At 35.6% G+C, this 13,575-nt stretch overlaps 1 long non-coding RNA gene across 3 annotated transcripts in view; it reads right to left on the minus strand.

Moving 5' to 3' along the window:
• The window catches only part of Gm30340, a 469,847-nt gene that overhangs the window by 19,005 nt on the left and 437,267 nt on the right, over positions 1-13,575 (minus strand). Inside the window, exon 1 of one of the 3 annotated variants that reach the window (XR_389596.3) lies at positions 1,215-1,394. The exons of the other annotated variants lie outside the window; for them this stretch is intronic. This is a non-coding gene — a long non-coding RNA (predicted gene, 30340). Of the gene's footprint in view, positions 1-1,214; positions 1,395-13,575 lie in introns of those variants that run through there. 3 annotated transcript variants of the gene reach the window in all.

Raw genomic sequence — 13,575 nt, forward strand, 5'->3', positions numbered from 1 at the left:
AAAATATAACACTCAAATAATAAGAAAATAAATCATCTACAATCTCAACAATCATAGACACCTACAATTTAACTACTTCATTCCAGTCTTATTCCTCTTAGGAATTTGTCTTTTGTAACAAAAATAAAATAAAATAGCTATTATACTAAACTGCAAACAATTTGTTATGCTACACTATTGTTCTATGAGGAATGTTTATTTCAAAGTGTGAATAAAGTGTGTTTTCATTGCAAACTTCAGAAACCACACTATAGAAATGTGTGAGCATCAATTCTTTGTATTTTGGATTAATTGTGTTTCAGCAAATAAGGTAATTTGACATGTGAAAAATTCTAAACTGAATAGTATATAACAATAGTAATTACTCTGGCCTCTTTCTTGTATCTTTTCTCCTTTTCCTGGTTCAGAATTCTGTGGGTTATTTGAAACAAATAATATATTTTTCACTTTTCATGCTTTCAAATCATTCCTCAGTTGGAAAATGTAATAAAAATATGAATAATTATAAAAATAAGAGAATTGTGCTTTGCTGCAGCCATGCTTACAGAGAGAGTAATTTGCAGGCTTAAATGTTGATGTTCTATTCTTGCATTTTTTATTAGCAAATACTCTTATGCAGTGTCACTAGTTGCAATATCATTCACAAAGGACACAGGGGCTATGATTCAAAGATATTACTTTGCCTTATATGCTAAGCCAGTGTGTGTGTGTGTGTGTGTGTGTGTGTGTGTGTGTGTGTGTGCGCGCGCGCGCGTGCGTGAGAGAGAGAGAGAGAGAAGTATGTGTTTATATGTGTGTGTGCATCTGTGTGTAACTTGTGGGATAATATGCGTTTGTGTGAACATGTGTACTCATGTTCACATTTAGAGAATGAAAGTCCTAGAACTGCAAAAGTAAAAAGTGAGGAAAACATGCAAAAAGCCATGTGAGCAGTGTAGAATAATTCAGGATGCTCCAGGGACAGAAAAGTTTTTTTTTTTTTTCTTTTTCCCACTTTTCACTATCAAAATTCTCTTAAACAATTTCTTTATTTATATCAATAGTCTTGAAGATACTAAACAACATACTATTTTAAAACCCTCATACTTCCCTATTCTCACTAGACAAGTAATTCTGACATCTGCCCACAATGTGTTTACCTTTTTTCATTGATAAATTAAAGTTGACCGAGATAACCGGATGCTAATAATAGAATGAAGGGTAGAATGACTCACCTGAGGATCCATCTCATTTACAATCACCAAACCCAGGCACTGTTGTGGATGCCAACAAGTGCTTGCTGAGAGGAGTCTGATATAGCTGTCTCCTTAGAGGTTCTGTCAGTGCCTCACAAATACAGAGGTGGATGCTCACAGCCATCCATTGGACTGAGCATAGGATCCCCAATGAAGGACCTAGACGAAGGACCCAAGGGGCTAAAGTGGTTTGCATCCCCATGGGAGGCACAACAATATGAACTAACCAGTACACCCAGAGCTCCCAGGGACTAAACCACCAACCAAAGAGCACATATGGTGGGACTCATCACGCTAGCAGCATATGCAGCAGAGGATGGTCAAGTCGGTCATCGATGCGGGGAGAGGCCCTTTGTCCTATGAACAGTCTATGCCCCAGTGTGGAGGAATGCCAGAGGCAGGAAGTGGGAGTGGGTGGTTTGGTGAGCAGGGAGAGGGGGTAAGGGGTGGGGGAGGATGGTTTTTAGAGGGGAAACCAGGAAAGGGCATAACATTTGAAATGTAAATAAAGAAAATATCCAAAAAAGAAAGAAATATATTTAATTTTACAAGCTGAAATCTTAATCAAATTGAACAATTATATTGCTTAATTGATTGTCTTTTTTGATAGATTGTGGAATATATATATATATATATATATAATCTGTGTGTGTGTGTATACATGTGTGTATATTTGTGTGTGCGTGCATATATATGTGTACATGTGTGTGCACATGTCTGTGGAGACAGACAGACAGACAGACAGACGAACAGAGAATGATGGGTAAGAAAGCTCTATTATGCGTAAGGAGAAGTAGAAATGATCACAGATGCAAGACATATTTAAAAAGATCACATAAACATCTTTAAAGCCCTGATTACAAGTGTCAAATGTTTTTAACATGCTTCAACTGTTAAGTAATCTTGGCTCCATTACTTTGGAGAGTCAAACTATGACATTATTTGCATGTTAAACACCTAAATGTGGTATTAATTGTACTTTCTCATTGAAGTTTATTTTCAAAGCAAAGTTCATAAGACATATTTGTAAATATAGTAGCCTATATTCTTGTATGCTTGCAAATGAAAAAGGATTTACTTAAAGAAGTCAGTGAAGGTATACATGATCTGAGATATATTCCCTTTATATTTCTCATTGTTAATTTTTGTATAAATAAATTATTTTTCTCTGTTTGAAAAGAAAAGTATGTTTATATTTATTAAAAATTTAAATAAAGCCGGTCGTGGTGGCACACTCCTTTAATCCCAGCACTCGTGAGACAGAGGCAGGTGGTTTTCTGAGTTCGAGGCCAGCCTGGTCTACAAAGTGAGTTCCAGGACAGACAGGGCTATAAAGAGAAACCCTGTCTCGAAAAAACAAAACAAACAAACAAACAAACAAACAAAGGTTAAATAAACCCGATCTTTAGTTTCTGACATATAAAGAGAGAAATAATAATGATAAGGAAAACCTCCAAGAATCTAAGCTGTGCTATCAGTTTCATGACAAACTTTATTTTGTAGAGGAACAATACTATTCATTCTTTTATTATTAAATTTGGGGAGCGGGTGTGGCGCCAGTCCCAAAGGCGCCAGGGACTGCAGCTAAGTCATATGACTTGCACCTAACTTCCTCATATAAGACAGAAACATCTTGAGTGCTGCGCAGGTGTACCAGGATACAGGTGAATCCAATTTGGTGGAGATTTGCCCCTGCTGCCCTGATTAGCTGAAGCCTCGTGACTGGCGAGGGGGTGTGGCCTGTGGTGCGTGGATGAGAGAGAGTATAAAAGGAGTGAGAGGCCCAGGGTTCGGGGGAGATATAAACAAGAAGAATCAGGACTGAATAAACTGCTGTTAGAAGGACTGGTGGTCGCGTCGTTCTTGCTGGTCGAGAGCAGGCGCGACAATTAAAAATATATTTTTCGTTTTTAACTACAAATTACTAAGGGATAAATACTAATAGATTTGAAGAAGAATGGAAACAAAGAATGGTCTTTTGTAGATTCTTTGAGGTACAAAGAGAGATTATTTTTCCAATTTATTTTATAAGAGAAAGTAAAAGTTCATATAACTAAACACTAACACCCTTCCCTCATATTCATACAACTAATCACTATCATTCTTCTCCCATATTCATATGACTATCACTATCACCCTTCCCCATAATCATATAACCAATCGCTATCATCCTTTCCCATATTCATATAACTGATCAGTACTAAACTCCCCCCCCCATATTCCTACAACCCAGCAATATCACCCTTCTCCCATATTCGTATAACCAATCACAGACATTGAAAAAATACCTGGGATGCTAGTGTTTTCTTGTGTCTAGTTTACTAAATTAAACCTTTACTTTTTAAAGACAATTTACACATTAATTAGATATAAAAATTAATCTGTTAAAAATGCTCAATTTTTAAAAATCAGTTTACTTATAACCCTTTTAGATTTAACCATGTTTTCCTAAAATGCCATGAACTATTTCACTGACATATATCTGTTTGTTTATTTGCAGTTTTACATATATGTATATATAGAAACATATATATGAATATATTATGATTATATATCTTATATAATATACAATATGTTATATATATATTATATGTAATGTAGTTATATTATATAATGTTTAAATGACATTTGAGTTAATGTTGTCAGTCTAAGAAATAAACCAAAACTTAGAGTACTCTCATCTGTAGGCATTACTAAGTTCATATTCATCATATTTGTGTAAACATTCTTCCTTTAAATGGCCTTCATGATTCAATCATCCTTGCAAATCTTCAATGAGGTCAAGTTATCACAAAAAGACTTTATATTTATGTGATACTAACCCATATTTTGGGGGGTTAAAATAAGAAAAGTAGAAAAGAAAGGTAATAAGAAGCTCAGAGATATAAGCTGTTCAATCTTTCATGTGTGATCACAATCAGAGTTGGTTTTATACAACCTTTGAGGAGAAAGAATATCAATGTTCTGTATGTATAAGGCTATAACATAGCTTGTTTGAAAGACAGTGTTCATTTCCATGTATATATTCATTTGCTTATTTAAGTGTATGTACTTAATATTTCATAGCAATGCTTTGTATTCTTTCATTACATTTGGATCTTAAAAGACAAACAAAAAAGTGTGCTGAACATTTGGGAAACAGAGCAGAAGAACATTCTATCTTAGACTTTGCCAGCCACACATTTTCCTGTTAAACAGAGAGATTTTACACTTGTTCCAGCTCACTGGGTTTTGCCTATGCAGCACTTTCCATGGTTGTTTTACCCATTAATCACATAAGAATGTCACTTTTATTACGATAGCACTACAGGTATAGACGCCTCTAAATGCCATACCCAGTTTGGGTTAACAATTTATGTATAAGACTTGACTTAGAATATATCCTCCTTATTTCCAAAACCAATCAATCTTTGATATAAAAAGATTTTGATCTTTAACTGTTGTCTACAGTCCAAAACTTACCCCAATTTATGAAAATAATTACCCAATGACTGTCCTATTAGGTTTTTGATCAGTGCCCATTCATTAGTTTACCATGTCTACCCAAAGGGAGTGTTTGACTTCTGGCATGTATAGTGTAAGTTTTTAAAAGTTATATATATATATATATATATATATATATATATATATTTGTTTAGGTTTTTTGGAACAAGGTTTCTCTATATATCCCTGGCTGTCCTGGAACTCACTCTGTAGACCAGGCTGGCCTCAAACTCAGAAATCCACCTGCCTCTGCCTCCCAAGTGCTGGGATTAGAGGCGTGCACCACCGTGACCAGCTTTAAAGTTATATTTTTAAAATGCACTTATTAATAATTTTGTTAATTTTTTTCAAATATAAGCCAATTTGATCATATTTCTTCTATAAACAATCCCTATTTCTAACTAACTCATGAAATATTATAATGAAGTGCACTATTTTTTATAATTAATAAATGCTAGTAAAAATGATGGGGCTAAGAAGATGGATCTATGGATAAAAGTAGTTGATGCGCTAGTGTGAGACATTGCATTGAATCCCTAGCTCTGGTAGAAAAGCCATGTGGGACTATATATACCTATAATCCCCCTGCTCTGCAGCATGGATACAGGACAGTTTATGGGGCTTGCTGTCTGACAGCCTATCTACAGGTTCAGGAAGAGACCTACCTCAGGGGATTAAGAAAGGGGCTGACAGAGTAGTATAGCAGGCAGCCACTTCTGGACTCCTGCATACAGAAGCACAGGTTCACAACTACTGCTATATCCACCACACATTTATATATACAACATACAAAATTTTTATTGAGATTTCATCTATCTAATTTAAATTATTAAGCAAAGTAATTCCAAAAATAAATACTTTGTGTATTTATACTTATAATTCTAGAGAATGGGGATTTAAAACATTGTATCTTATGATACTAATATGCTTATAGTGTTTAGAAAATAGAAGAATACATATACTTTAACACTTGGAAAGAGAAAAGTAAATGAAATGTAATAATATTCATTTGCCAATATGTAACATTAGCATAACTTACAATTTGTCAAATATATATATATATATATATATATATATATATATATATATATATATATATAATGAAGGGCACAATAGATGACACAGTAAGGTTGTTTACACTCAGGGCTAATGGACTGAGGTCAAGTCCTGGTCCCACAGAAGCGAGAAGAGAACTAACTACTCTAAGATTTCTTCTGATTTCTACACAGTCCATGTCATGCTTTTATATGCACATGCACACACACACACAAACACACACAAACACACACACACACACACACACACAAAGGGAAGAAAGAAGGAAAGAAAGAAAGAAAGAAAGAAAGAAAGAAAGAAAGAAAGAGAGAGAGAGAGAGAGAGAAAGAAAGAAAGAGAGAAAGAAAGAAAGAAAGAAGGAAAAGGGAGGAGGGAGGCAGAAAGAAAGAGAGAGAAAAAGAGAGAAAGGAATGAACAAAGAAATGAAGAAAGAAAGTGAAAGGAGAGAGGAGAAAGGCGGGGAGAGAGGTGGGAGGGAGGGAGGCAGGAAGAAATAAAACAGAGGGAAAAAAGAAGTAAAAAGAGCCCAAAATAATACATGAATCCAGCATTTTTATTTACTGAAATTATTAACCATAAATGATGAGGCATAATTAAAACCATTTGCCAAAGTATCTAATGGAAAATGGTCATAGTTTCTAACCAAGCAGCTGTCAAATCCTTTGTACCTCCACGTAGAGGGATTTTTATATAGGTGTTGCTAATTTGGTATGGTATGTGCATGGAAAATTCAAAACCTCTTTAAATTCCCTCTTTGTTTCCTTTGCTTAAATAAAAATCTTCAAATTTCATTTACAAATAAACTTGATAAAATTGCTGTGAAAGTGCAGAACAGAATAGGTGTCATTTTAGGCCTTTACACTCTAAATTCATGAACAGTATCTCAGACACTCCTGGTAGAGCTAGGGGTCAGAAAGTTACAGCCAGGAGTTGCCTTGCTTCTGATGTGTTTTCTCCAACCATTTCAGGTCATGTTATAAAATTCTATGGATGAACACATTTTTCATTCACAGCAAAAATTAATTCCTCAATAATTCATCTTGACCATTATCTGTGAAAGAAAACCAAGAACCAAGAAAATAGACCACTTTATTTAAGTTCTAGCTCTAGAATTCTTCAGCAGAGGAAGAGGAAAGATTCAGACAAGCACACCTCAGGACACCCTAACCTGAACCATGAACAGATGGGGAGAAACCAAGTACCCTCTCTTGGGGATACTTGTATCTAACAATTCAGTTCTGAATTTAATATCTGAAGAAGTCTGAAACTTATGCAATATTTATTTATTTTTTATTTATTTTTTACTTATTTATTTATCATTTAGTGACTCAAAGATACCTCTTTCTCCACCAATGAACTTTTAAAAAATCAACACTGAAATTAGGTGTAATGTTAATAATAACAAACTAGAAGTGATTCGAAGTTGTTTGGAACAGTTTGTGTCTGTAGTAAGATGACAATAGCAATGGCAGTCATAGTGAGTAGTGATAGATTAGGATCCTATCATATAATAGCAATATGGTTGATGGAGACAAGAATAGCCACAAAACTGGATAGCTTAGAGGCCACACCCACAAGAAAAGCACTGAGTGCTGGCGGAACATCTCATGAGGGGTGACTGGGAAGGGGGACACCATTTGAAATGTAATAAATAAAATAAGAAAGAAAGAGAGAGAGAGAGAGAGAGAGAGAGAGAGAAAGAGAGAAAGAGAGAGAGACAGAGAGAGAGAGAGAGAGAGAGAAAGAGAGAAAGAGAGAAAGAGAGAGAGAGAGAAGGAAAGAAAGAAAGAAAGAAAGAAAGAAAGAAAGAAAGAAAGAAAGAAAGAAAGAAAGAAAGAAAGAAAGAAAGAAAGGCAAGCAAAGCAGAGCAAAGCAGAGCAAAGCACTGGGAATCTCAGAGTACATGCTGTATTTTCTCTTACTTGGAATTCTGTTTATATTGTTCAAATTAACGTAGGTTTTCCTTAATGAAACTTTTCCAGTTAAAATGTGGCAAGTAAAACACTATATGAACATTTTAATATTAGTTCATTAAATTAACCCAGTTCTGACTTGTAATGAGGCCATGCCTTTTGATGTTTTATTCAGGTTTGCAGAAATATCCATGACAATAAGTGTGTGCCCTGTAGACATGGTCATATAAGTTTTAAAAAATCATTTCCCGTTAGCAAGCTCTTGTAATAAATTGAAAGTTTTTCTTCCTGAGATTATAGAATTTTTCTGAACATTAGTCTTGCTGTAATTGTGATCTGCACATTTAGTTAAGATCATCTTGTTCTCTTCAAGCTCACTGACCTTACAGCCAAAAGCTCTTTTTTGTTTCTTATCCTATTTTCATAACAAAAAATTAACTTGGCATTTTTATCATTTTTTTTAAATAAATGACAGTGGGAAGAGGAACTCTTCTTCAAAATCCATTATGCAAAACCAAAGGGAAAACACTGCCACAGTCATGAAGAGTGTATTTTCTAAATCATTCACAAATTAGACTCTTCAGGAACAACATGCTACACATGTAGCAAGCACTCAAGTCATGCATTGCCTGAAGGCTTTGTACTGCATTACCCTGCAGATCCATCACAGAAACAATAGAATCAAGCAATTCTGCAAGGTTAGAGAAATCACACCTTCTCATCCACTTTTCAAAAGGAATATCTGGATAGCCAAGGCTTGATAAAAATCTCTGTTACTCACCATATGACAAGCTGGGAACATTGCATGATCTTATTAGTGTCCAATCACTCACACTATCAAAACATGCAAACAGATAATAGGAATAAATTGTTTATTCCCCATGTTACTAGGCAATTATAAATATTTCAGCCAAAGGGCTATTCTATGCCAAGGTTAGAATCTAATAGAATAATTCAAGATGCAAATTCATTGTCTAGTAACCAAATGTTGATGTTTTCAAACAATCCTCATTCAGTGGGCTTTTAGAGAAAAGGCTTTCAGAGAATAATGAATGCGGTGGCTTTTGAAACACTGCTAGCCTAACACTTCTCATTTCTGAGGAGACTTTTTTAAGTTTTTACCCTGTAAAGTAGTCCCAGGACATTATGCTACAACCTGCACCAAAGAATTACCAACTGAAGACTATTAATCCCAAACTAGAGTGGTCTAACATAAAAATTACAGCAATTAAAGCTTTCTGTTAATCCCCCACATTTATGTATTTAACAGTTCTTGAGAACCTCATTCAGTTTGGTAATTGTGGACAACTTTTTAAATTATTGTTTTTCATATGAAACAAAATGAACTCATAATGGGCAATATATAAATCACTAGAGATGGATTTTATAATTTCATAGCTTCTCTGAAAAAAAAAGGTGGCAGAATCATGGAACTAAATGAGTTACAAATGGTCCTTGGAAAAAGCTAGAAAAAAGAAAGACATGTTGCAACACAACATCATTGGCCTCTCTGACATGGAAAAGATACAGATCACCCTTCCCAAGTAGGCATCAACAAACCTACACATAGAAGACTAGGGCACAACACTGTAATCACACATGAGCCCTTTTCTTCTATCATGACACTGCTGCAGCCATCACTTGTTTTATGTGTTAGGAATCTTTCTAATGACCTCCATCTGCAGCAAAAATAAGCATCTTTGATAAGGTGTGTCTATGAGTACAAACAAGAGTACTTATGGAACTGTTTCTACCCAGCCCCTAATAAGATGGTAATAACAAAATCCTTATTCTTAGCGTATGTTACCAGGAAACATCTCTAGGGATAGTGCTGCATGATAGTGTCTTCTGCACATGGCAGCATGACTACACACATGAGGTGTCAACAATATAGTTTCTTGCATAATATCCAGAAACACACCATCAACATGTTTACACAGGTGGGGAAATATTTTTCAAGACCCAACCTTACATGAAAAGCTGTAGATAGACAATGTCTGTGAATAGAAGAACATGTTTTACTTTCTCTTTGTTTCAGGGACAAAGCCCCAGTCCTAAGTGATTAACTGTAAACACATGCAAAAATAAAAAATAGACAACAAGTTGTGTGTGTGTTTAACAAATTAATATATACTTATACATAAACACATAAATAGGAAGAAGGAATTTATGGAAATTATACAAATTACAACGTTCTCATGACTAAATGCTCAAATACTTTAAAAATTAATAGCTGAAAAAATAAGAAAATAAATGGACAGTGCTAAAGCTGGCATGTAGCATATTAGATTGATTGCATAATAAGCAAGAGGTCATGGCGTGATCCTGGATACTACTCAGGGAAGAAAAAACAGAAAGATTAGGCATATAAATGTTGGAAAAGTGGTCTAACACTGAAAGGAAAATCCAAACCTTCCTATATCATAGAAATAAGAATGGACAGAGACAGAGTGTGTCAGCATGAAGCACCCTTTCAACATGACACACCTACCACATCATCTAGTTGTAATTTGCTCTTGGTAAGTGAAATGGATGCTATAGAATACCTTACACCTGTGTTTTCTAAGTTTGTAGAAACTCAAAGTACTTTCAAGGATCTGTGCATTTTAAATTTCTTTCCAAAATACTTTGAGGCACAAAGAAGGCAAAAAGCTTATGAATTCTACAATAATCAGTTCTTTAAGGGGAATAACACATTCCATTTAAGTTTTCTTGGTCTGCAGTCTACATTAGTGTGTGTGTTTTGTACCTTGCTTGATGCATAATATTCTTTGTAGATATGATGCAATACATACAATTGTATAAAGCATTTTACAATAAACAAAATTAGTAATTGGCAAAGTAATGTGCAAGAGTTAAAACTGTACAGAATTCTAGTGTTTAAAAAAGGGATGTTAGACCAAACGTACAAACAATAAAATATACTTCTCAGGGACATTCAGAATTGAGCATGCACCCTCTGTATTTAACATTTCCCTTTCGAGTAGCAGAGATATTTTAGTGGGATTATTTCTTTACTTCCAAAGGCATTCTTAGGTTGGGAGACATAACCCTTAATGTGTAATAAAATGAATGGCAATTTTCCAAGAGCTGTGAGAGAGCACCTAATTAGTACATTAATTTATATAAATAAAATTCTCTTTGCTGTTCCCCAGTGTTCTGCCTGAAAATGCAGCAAGATGAATGAACACAACAAATCACAGTGAAATTTACAGGATTGGGAAAAAGGAAACAGAAATAACCCCTTGACCCTGTTCTAACTTTTCTGCATCTCTTTCAAAAGCATCACTCTATCACAGAGCCCTTCATATGGATCTGTCATTCTTCAAGACTTCTCCAGTGATTAGTTCTCAGGGAAGGGGAGCCTACTTCTGTATTCTAGGTCTGTCTTCCTGTACAACACATCTACAATCACAACTCAAAGAAAAATTTTAGAGCTAAAGTTTGCTTTTGAGGTTTTGTTACCTACATTTTATTAACAACAGCATAAACAATATTTAATTTTAAAAAGTTTTCCTTGCTACACATATTTTGCTTATTATGTTTATTTTAGCTAATTTATATTATGTTAGCTAATTTTTGTGGTTGGCCTAACTTTTAAAAATAAAAATATCTCACAAGGCCAAGACAATATTTTAATTGAAATCGATAGTTGAATAGAACAGCAATATTGTCTCCAGGTATGATAGAACATGCTTATTAATCCCAACCTTACGATGGCTAAAAAAGGATTGTTGTGAGTTTAAGACTTGTCTGGGCTACATAAGAAGCAGAGGTCAGTTTCCTAATGTATATAATGACATAAGGAGAAACTATTAATCAATTAATTAATAAATAAATATCCTAACCCCCAAACAAGCAAGGCAAAGATGTAAATTATAGATAATCTTTTGCTCAATTTATATTTACTGTAACATAATGTAGTACAAAACAAACGGAATATTTAATATTAATATTTTTGATATGAAAATACCCTCTTATTTGTACACAGATATATATCTAAATACCTATTTCTGGTAATAACTTCCTTGACAAGATGCAGCCAAAAAATTCTAGATGATAGTTATAATCCATTATTGTAGTAAAATCAACATTATAAATAATAAAATAAAACAGAAAATAACTCGGCGGACAGTCCCAAGGTCCCCAGAGAACTCTCCGTGCAGCAGGCACCCTAGCATACCAAGGATCTTGGGATCACTGGTGAGTGGAATATAACATCTGTCCCAAAACAACCCAGAGGGGCTTGGGCTAGCAGGAACAGGGACACAAGAAACCCACCTGACCAGCAGCTGGGGTTCGTTCTGGTCTACACCAGCCCTGCTCCATATTGTACATGAACTCAGAGGTCCCAGGAGGACTCTCCATGCAACAGCCGCTCTAGCACACCCAGGATCCTGAGATCACTGGTGAGTGGAATGCAACATCTATTCCAAAACAACCTGAAGGGGCTTGTGCAAGCAGGAACAGGGACAAAGAAAACTCTATTGACCAGCAGCTGGGGTTCTTTCCTGTAGGCACCAGCGCGGTGCCACCTTGGACACAAACTCTGTGGACAGTCCCATGGTCCCCAGAGGACTCTCCACTAAGCAGGCACCAAAGCATACCCAGGATCTTAGGTTCACTGGGAGAGGGCTCTGACCCTGAGACTCAGATGAGAGTGCCATCATGTATCTTGGATCTCTCATAGACCAGTCCACACAGGAGAGCACAAGGGCCACAGAAGCAACAGAGCTTCTTGGACAGGGTCCCTTTGGGCCTTCATCTTCAGCAAAGAGGTAGATCTGAGCTCCAGACATCTGACACCTTCCCTGCAAAAGGAGAGCTTGCCTATAGAGAGTGCTCTGACCAGTGGGACTCAGGAGAGTTGGGCTCCCAACAGTGCTGACAGAGGCTAACAGAATCACAGGAGGAGCAAGCTCCAGCCAGAGTTAGCTAGAATGTCTAACACCAGAGATTACCAAATGGCAAAAGGCAAATGTAAGAATCATACTATCACAAACTAAGTCTACTCAGCATCATCAGTACCCAATATGCCCACCACAGCGAGTCCTGGATACCCCAACACACCTGAAAAGCAAGATTCAGATTTAAATTCATATGGCATGATGCTGGTAGAGGATTTTAAGAAGGAAATTAATAAATCACTTAAAGAAATACAGGAGCAATACTGCTAAATAGGTAGCAGCCCTTAAAGAGGAAGCACTAATATCCCTATAAATATCCTCAAAGTATTACAGGAAAATATAATATCCCTCAAAAATTACAGGAATATACTCAAAGTATTACAAGAAAATATAACATCCCTCAAAATATTACAGGAAAATACTACTAAACAGATAGAAGAACTTAAAGAGGAAAACCAAAAGTCCCTTAGAGAATTACAGAAAAACACAACCAAACAGACAATAGAATTGAACAAAACCATCCAAGATTTAAAAATGAAAGTAGAAATAATGAAGAAAACCCATGGGGAGACTCAATGGACTCAATTCCCCAATAAAAAGACATAGATTAACAGACTGGCTACATAAACAGGACCCAACATTTTGCTGCTTACAAGAAACCCACCTCAGGGACAAAGACAGACACTACCTCAGGGTAAAAGGCTGGAAAACAATTTCCCAAGCAAATGGTCTGAAGAAACAAACTGGAGTAGCCATTCTAATATCAAATAAAATCGACTTCCAACCCAAATTTATCAAAAATGACAAGGGGGCCAATTCATACACATCAAAGGTAAAATCTTCCAAGATGAACTCTAAATTCTGAATATATATGCTCCAAATGCAAGGGCATACACATTCATTAAGGAAACTCTACTGAAGCACAGACCACACATTGCAACTCACACAATAATACTGGGAGACTTTGACACCCAACTCTCA

This window comes from Mus musculus, chromosome 3, assembly GCF_000001635.26.
Source record: "Mus musculus strain C57BL/6J chromosome 3, GRCm38.p6 C57BL/6J".
NCBI lineage: Eukaryota > Metazoa > Chordata > Mammalia > Rodentia > Muridae > Mus > Mus musculus.